We start from the raw sequence: 8,695 nt of genomic DNA on the forward strand, positions 1-8,695 counted from the left end.
GGGCAACAAGGACAGCTGACCTCTACCCGCCTCAGGCCCCCGCAGAACTCTCCCTCATGGTCCTGGCGCCCACACTCACTAGCTCTGTGACCTCAGAGACGACACTCACCCTCTCGGTTCCTCAACTTCATCACCTTTAAGAAGTGGGGCAGTTAAGAGCTTGTGCAAGAAAAAAAGGCCTGGAACACTTTTCAGCCCCAGATCCTGTGGAGTGAGGGATAAGCAGTTACTAACAGATTTCACAGCGTGGTTCCGTGTCATTTCCATAACAACCCTGGGCAGTAGGTCCCCTACAGCCAGGAGGCCCAGGGCATGGGGAGAAACAAGCAGGACGGGATTTGATCCCAGGATTATCTGATTTTGAATCCCAAATTCTGGATCCAAGTCACTGTGCCTCACCAGCTTTCATTTGAGGAGACATTATTGAGCACCCTACGATGGCCAAGCTGTTGAGACCTTAGGTTATTGATGGAAAGCTCCAATTTAACTCAGTTCATAGGATCTTAGCAAGCTCCTTACATACAGGTACCGGGCTGGGTGTTGGATCCATCCATGATCAAGTAACCAGGCAACCTGAGGCACTAATGACAAGGTCTGGTGGTGCTGAAGCCCCCAGGCCACGTCGCCATTTTCCACCACCTAACTAGCGAGATGAGATGCTCATCTTGGACAAGGTAATTAACCTCCCAGAGCCTCGCAGTTCTAGAATACTGATGGGGAGTCTGTGGTCTGCTCCACAGGCTTTCTGAGAGGGTAAAATGAGCCCTCAGCTATAAAATGGCCCAGAGCACAAGGGATAAATTTGCTCCAGGTATGGAGAGGCCTAAGGACCTTTGTCTGGCTCCTGGGCAGGCAGTTCACTCCTCTCCCAAATGGAACTCAGGCCCTCCCGGGGCTGCAGAAACACTGCTGCTTTTCTGGGGTTCCATGTTGCCCACACATTTTTTGTGGTCACATCCAGGTTTTAGTCACATCCATATTTACATAGAGACCACATACTTCAGTTTCCCTGAGCCTAGCAGCTTGGGGTATTCAGAAAAAAAATCTAAGACCTTCCTTTAGGTCGTCAGAGGCTCAGAGGATCTTTGAGCCTGGAGTTTGAGAGCAGCCTGGGCAACATAGCAAAATCCTGTCTTAAAACAAAACAAAATAATAAAACGTCCGTAAACAAAAGTCAGAGTCCCATCAGAAAACAGATGGTCTGAGGTCACAGGGCAGCAGAACCAGGGCTGCAGCTGGGTTTTCTCGGCTTTAGTCTCGGGCTTTCTATACCTGGAAAGGGCTTCAAACCCACAGGGATAAAGTTCTGGGAACATTGAACTTTATTCTGAGGCTATGCTTTGGTGGCACCATATAGGTTTTTCCCTAGGCACAGTCTTCACTTGTGGGGCTTCATGGACCCCCTACAAGGAGCAGGTGTCCAGAGGCCTGGCAAGGGGTCTGGAGGTGAAGAGCCTGGTTTTAGAACCTCGAGGAAGGGGTTTGAGAATGCTGGATCTGAGGAGCCTCCAGGACTTTGGTGAGATTGTGCAATGGCTGAGTTAAACAGAAATCTGGATGCCTGATAGGCCCTCAGAACAGTTCTTAGACTTTTTGTTAGGGCCTCAGGACCTCCTGCAGTTAGGGAGAGAAGAGTCTAGGGCTGTAAGGGCGTGGGCTTGGGTGCGGCCTGGGAGTCAGAGTGTGAGGGACAGGGCTCTCAGCCCCACCCACTTCCAACCCTGGAGGAGGTAGAGCAGGACCCAGAGGATGCAATTTTAATTAGAAAGCGCTGGGGTTTGACCTTATTGAATTGACAAAGTCCTAAGGGGAACTTGGCCTCCAGGAATCCAGGATATCTGAAAAAGCTGGAAAGTATTCACTGTTTCAATTCAATTCAATCGGACAAGTAGGCCTAAGCCCCTCCTGTCCAGCAAGGGCAGGGCTGGAACACGGCAGGGATGTATGGAAGACAGCCGCTCCTGCCCACAGGAGGTTCACAGTCTAGATGGAGAGACAGGTTAAACTGGCGTTTAGTTACAACCTGCAGTGCGTGCTGCGAGATGGCTGTGACCGGGACTAAAAAGGGACGCTGCGTTAGACAGGGTGGAAGCAAGCCCCAGGCCTCTGCACATGCAGGATGAGGAGTCCCCTAGGCAGGTGATTGCCAGTTAGCAGTTCACTTCTCTGCAGTTCTCCCTCCTCCAGAGTCAACCCCTCCCCATCCTATTGCTTCATCCAGTCTGATGATGCTTTTGAAAGGTTCCCCCCCGCCAAATTGTATCTAGTTTTTCCAGTTTTTCTTGGCAGAAGCTTTGACCTGCTATAGGTTACTCCATCCTTCATGGAAGTGAAAGTCATATGCCTTTCTTTCTTTTTTAACTATACAAAGTGCACACGAAAATGGTACGTTCTAGAAAATTAATTTGAAACAGTAGGAGTTTATGGAATAAACCATGACAACTCTCTTTGCCCCTTGACACCAGACTTCCTGCCTTTCTCACCCTCCTTGATGATTCTCCATGTGAAGTTGTGCCACCTGTGATCTCTCCCTCTCCCTTTCTGCGGTGGCTAGGAGAGAAAGGAGGTGGCTTAACAATGGTTGGCAAGTTTGGGAACAATATGGGGCATGTTCAGCTCAGGGGGAGGGAGCTATGTGCAAGAGACACAAATTCTCCTCGGCTTCTGCATCCCTTAAATGTTGCCAGGTCCTCCCTTAACCTCCGTCACCCACACTGGGGCAAGGTCACTACTGGTCCTGTGTTGCCCTGATCTGCCAGTAAGCTGGCCAGATCCTGGGCTTCAATTGTAGGCCATCCGGACCTTACCCTAAGCATGTTCTCCAGCTTAGCCTTTATCAATAAAAGGGTGATATTTTGGAACTCATCTCACCGCCTTTGGTGGAACGTGATTCTCATTCCAAATCTCAGTCATGTGAGAGCCTAGGAAATGTTTTAGTTTTCCAGGATCGGCAGTTCAAAAAGGTAAAGGAGAGTGGAATTTGCCAACCAAAATGTGCCACTTTGGCCTAAGGATTATTTGGGCTGAAGGCAATTGAGAAAAAGCAAATACAAGAAAGCTCTCAGCCCTTCCCCTGTTTTCCTAAAAGCAGGACATATTCTTTTTTTTTTTTTTTTCAGGACATATTCTTGTGCAGAAGTTTACGGCCAATATCAGTCCAATCACTCCAGAGATGGCACCAGAGAATGGCACACCAAACTTTCCCCACTGGCTCCTTAGTCCTCCTTACAGTTATCATCCCACCCTAGAAACCGAAGGCCTTTTCCTTTGTCTTGTTACTTCTCTGTATTTTTTTTTTCTTCTTTTTTTTTTGGTGGTGCTGGGGATTAGAACCATTAGAATTGTGTGCATGTGAGGACAGCACTCTACCAACTGAGCTAAATCCCCAGCCCCTGTATTGATGTATTTTTAAAGGATGTGATAGAGTCCCAAATTCTAGCTGTCTGGGTTACACCTCCCGCGTCTCTCCCATGCATATGAAGTACAGTTAAACTTTTGTCGTGTTAATCTGTCTTTTGTTACAGAGTTCAGCTGAAAACCTAAAAATGCAGAAAGAAAGGAATTTTTCCTCTCCTACAAAGGCATAGTTAGAAAGAGACAGCATGAACCCAAAGAGTAGACTCACCATATCTGCCATGAGTGTTAGCAAAGAGTAGAATGGCTTATCTTTTTGTTACCCTAGGGCCAATGGGTCAGCGTTTGAAGTATCCTAATCAGAAACCTGCCATTCAGCTGTGCGTACTGTTCCCAGGCTTAGGAGTCCCAGTTTGTTCTGCTGTGCAGGTGCCGAAGATCCCTAGGGAGCAGGCCTGGCACCAGGAAATGATCCAAGAAGTCTCCAGAGCTTGCCTCAGCAGAGTTCCTTCTCTGTGGTCCAGATGACTCCAAATCTTCCCTGCCACCACTAGATTTGGCTCCTGCCGACTTGGCCCAAGAAGAGGGATTTTTTTTCAGGTGTCCTAAACATGCTAGAGGCCATTTTATTCTTCCTCAGGGGCTGTTCTGTTGGGTCATCAAAGCCTCGTTTTAAATTGGACCCACCACCTGGAGGCTGCAAAACCTGGGAGCTATTCCTGCTGTTGGGGTCAACACCCTTGAAGGTGGTGGTGGTGGTCATGGTGCCGAGGAGCAAGGAATTGTTGACATTCAGTGATGTGGCCGTTGATTTCCCTGAAGAGGAATGGACATGCCTGGAGCCTGCTCAGCAGAATTTACATAGAGATACTATGTTAGACAACTACAGAAACCTGGCCTCGATGCCATGTCTTCTCATCATACGCAAGAATTTTTACCAGAGTATGGCATAAAAAGGGATGAAGGGAAGATGTGGAAATTGTGACCTTGATTATTTACAACCAAGAAAACAATGGGAAATTGTGGGTGAGGGTGATGTTCAAAATCATGTCATAATGGACAAAACCAATTAGTAATGACTATTCATAATGAAAATTTTACTATCAAAAGACATCAAGACTGGGTGTGGTGGCTCATGCCTGTAGTCCCAGTGACTTTGGAGGCTGAGGCAGGAGGATTGAGAGTTCAAAAACAGCCTCAGCAACATTCAGGTGCTAAGCAACTCAGTGAGACCCTATCTCTAAATAAAATAAAATACAAACTAGGGCTGGGAATGTGGCTCAGTGGTCCCTGAGTTCAATCCCTGGGACCAAAAACAAAATAAATAAATTTAAAAAATAAAGAAAGAACATGTAATATCTCAGAAAAGATTTCAATTTATTCCAGTTACTTTTGAGGACTATGTATATCATTAAGAGTATAACCACAGCAATTTTTGAAGCATACATTTCATCTGAAAATAAATGTGAAAAATCTGAAAAGAAAAAAAGAAAAAACCTGCAGTTGAGGTGTACGGCTCTCCACATGAAGGTTATGGCCTCCACCTCTATTCACTGGAGTCAGTTGAATTTTGTCAAAACCTGGCAATGGTTGTCCATCAAATCAGTTTAGCTTAGTTTGCAACTGGTCCCTAGAAATTAGATATGTATGTATTAAGTTTTGATAAACACTATCAAATTACTTTCTAAAAGATCTTGATCAGGGCTGGGGAGATAGCTCAATTGGTAGAGTGCTTGTCTTGCAAGCACAAGGCCCTGGGTTCAATCCCCAGCACCGCAAAAAAAAAAAAAAAAAAAAAAAAAAGATCTTGATCAGTCTTCCTATGGCAGGTGTTTGAGAAGGTCCTTTGTAGTCACAACATCTCTAGAATCTCCTCTTTTCATTTGCGTGTTCTTATTCTTTCTGCAACCACTAATAATAATATAGTGAATATAGCTATGATTTATTGGGCGAAGGACTATGTTGCAGTAAGCACTTGACAAACACCATTTTAGGGGTTGAGGATGTGGCTCATGTGGCTCAGTGGTAGCCCTTGCAGCATGCTCAAGGTCAAGGTCCTAACCAGTCTAGCAGCTAATTAGGAACCATCCTTGTTTTACAGCCCAGGCAACTGAAGTTCAGAGAGGTTGAGAGGTTGAATGACTTGCCAGAATGGCATCCCTGCAAGGGACAGTACATTGAAGTCCTATGCTCTTAGGAGCAGAGGTGTCAAACAGAGACGGATTTAATGACAAGGCTTGTGTTTTAAGAATTTTATTTGGTTGGTATTTGAAGGTTAAAGTGGTATCTCAGGGTCACAGTTATGAAAATCCAGTCTCTAGCAATGAGAGAAATAAAGATTTTTTTTGTTTGTTTGTTTTACATGGAAAAATCATCCTTCAGATTCAAGGAGCTTCCCACAAACTGCATTAGTTATATGGATTTCATCATCCACCTGAAGTGTGCGTGGGGGAGATGGGTGGAAATAGAATCGCCTCCATTCTAGAATACAGGGAGAAGACCAAAGATTTCCAACCTCCCAGGCGCTAGCCCCAGATTCCAGAGTCTAGGCTCCCCCTTGAGTTCCTGTTTGCCCTCAGAGTAGAATTCACAGGCAAACAAGGGTTTATGTGCCCAGGAGCTCCTTATTTCAAAGTGGTCAGAATAGGCACAAAGGAAGAAGCAGGTGAGGTATGTTGGTGGTCTAAAGGTACTGAGAGCAACTTGGAGAAGGTGAGTTTGGCTGTCATCTCTCAGAATCACAGGAGACTTTAAAAGATGGTGGGCATTTCACAATTTGCCAGGACCAGCCAACCTGAAGGTAATGGTTTCAGAGGGCCCAATGAGATCCCTCTGTCCTCTCCTCCCTGCCACCTCCACGCCCACCTTACCCCACCTGCTCTGCCTCACCCCTCTTTCCACTAGGGAGCAGAGCATCAGGGTGGGGCCGTGGAGTCTGGATTTCTCATATGGGCTCCAGATGGGCTTGATTATCTGCCAGGTGTGCAGCCCCACCAGGTCACAGTGGATTTCCTGTGTAGGTGAAAAAACTGCAGCTTCAGGAGCCCCCCCCCCCCCCCCCAGTTTGGTCAGGAGCCCAGTGCTATGCTCCCTGGCAATTTGTGAAATTTGCAGAAACACGTGATATTTTCACCACACATTGGTTCCCTAGACTTTCCTTCATGTAAGTAGGTCTGGAGCTGCTCCTGGTACTTCTGGGGTTCACATAAAGGAGTATGTGACATAGGAAATGTCATTTCATTTGTGCATAGAGGGTCTAGTCATGTCATGTGTCACACCCATGGAGAGTTTTTTTCAGAGCATCCTGTGCTGACAGCATCTGATTGGAGACAGGAAGCTACAGGCCAGAGGTTATATTCCAATAAAAGTATGTCCTGTGAGGATACATTTCAGGGTAAAAGCTTATTGCAAGTTCTAACAACTTGTTCAGAGAATCAGAAACTCAATACCAGGAACTACGACTGTGAGAATCTGATTGGTTTTGAAATTCCTTGTGCTATTTGTTTATTTTTTTCAACTGATTGCCCACAGAGGTAACTTGATCAATAATGCATCCTTTATTGACTTATTTTCCTTTTCTTTTTCATGTTCCAACTTCTTTTACCAGTGTTTCTTGGGGTAACCTCTCAAATAAACTCCTTTCACTCACACAAAAAAAAAAGAGAGAGAAGAAAGAGAGAAAGAAAGAAAGAAAGAAAGAAAGAAAGAAAGAAAGAAAAAAGAGAAAGAAAGAAAGAAAAGGAAAGTCCCGTGGCATCTAGCCCAGATGTGCCAGCAGAAGAGAAGCAAGGCTTGCTTTGTGCAGGGACAGAAGTTGACCCTAGAAAATTCTTCCAGTCCTCAGGAATGTCCTCTTGTAAGCAGGGGATATGATTATCATCAACACCTGGTCCAAAGAGTTCTTTCCTGTCAAGAATTTACCTAATAATGCAACCAATTAAAAATGAATCATTTATGTTTTTTCCTTTTTGATGGACTCATGGGTGTTTTAGTCAGCTTTTGAATCACTGTGACCAATATACCTGGCAAGAACCACTTAGAGGAGGAAAGTTTATTTTGGCTCATGGTTTCAGAGGGTCAGTCCCTGATTGACTGACTCCGTAGCTCTGGGCCTGAGGTGAGGCAGCACATCATGGTGGAAGGGTGTGGTGGAAGAAAGCAGCTCAGGACATGGCAACCAGGAAGCAGAGAGAGCTTTGCTTACCTTGGACTTAAACTCTAAAGGCACACCCCCAGTGTCCTACTTCATCCAGCCACACTACCTGCCTGTAGCTGCCACCCAGTTAATCCATATGGGGTGGATTATCCTCTGATTAGGTCACATATCTGATAATGTAATCATTTCACCTCTAAACATTCTTGCATTGTCTTGCACATGAACCTTTGGGGGATACCTCATATCTAAACCATAACAATAAGAAATAGATTTTATCAGAATTTCTATAGTTACAGGGCATGAACCTGTGGTATCAGACAAAAGTGAATACATCAATATGCGAAGTCTCATGTTTAATTATCTAATGATTAATAATAAAAGGAATTTTAATCATTTATAGTAGGGGAAAGACGGACTTTACCTTTATATATCATGTACAAAGTATTCCAAAATGATTGTCTTAGAGTCTATAATGTTATTCAGCCAAAAAAATGTAGAAAATATGCACTGTAGAGATGGGTAGGCAGGTCAATAAGAGATGCTAGAAGATTTTTCTAGACTTTGTCATGTCTAACTTATCGATCAGTTTTCAAAATTTGTAATTTATTGTGACTTCTTAATCAAAATAAATATAATTATAACTGATTTTTTTTTTTTTTTGGTATTGGAAATTGAACTATTGAGCTCAGGGGCACTTAACCACTGAGCCACATCTCCAGCCCATTATAGCTTTTTCTTAATCCTTCCCTCTTCCACTACCAAATGGGTGAACATCAGGTCTCACAAAACCTGGACCTGCCCCTAAAAATGGCACTGCATTTCTGAGACTCCTTTCCAGAGTTGGCTGCTTGCCCATCCATCCTTTCTTCCACCCCTTCCAATAAGGTTGCAATTCTCCTCGATTTTTTTTTTTCCTATTCTCACTTAGCAAGATAATCTCCTATTTAATCCCAGCCAACTTGTCTTCCCATGTATTAAATTCTTGTAAAATCAGCCGCAGCAATTTTTGCAGTGCTTGGCAGGCAAAGGGCTAGTAAGCATATTAAATTTGGTCTAATTAAAAGCTCGAATACAACCAATTGTTCACTCCTTTCTTTATTAGGGTAGTATGGCCTGTAAAAGAAATTTAGACAGATGACTCCTTTCTCATTTGGAATATTCAGTTTGGCCTTTTGTTCAACCATT

General features: G+C 44.5%; 1 pseudogene; it reads right to left on the reverse strand.

Annotated features, from left to right (window-relative positions):
* Positions 1–3,753: 3,753 nt before the first annotated feature.
* On the reverse strand, positions 3,754–4,117 carry LOC124994300 (jupiter microtubule associated homolog 1-like; annotated as a pseudogene).
* Between the last annotated feature and the right edge of the window lie 4,578 nt (positions 4,118–8,695).

Source organism: Sciurus carolinensis, chromosome 10, assembly GCF_902686445.1.
Source record: "Sciurus carolinensis chromosome 10, mSciCar1.2, whole genome shotgun sequence".
In the NCBI taxonomy this organism is placed as follows: Eukaryota; Metazoa; Chordata; class Mammalia; order Rodentia; family Sciuridae; genus Sciurus; species Sciurus carolinensis.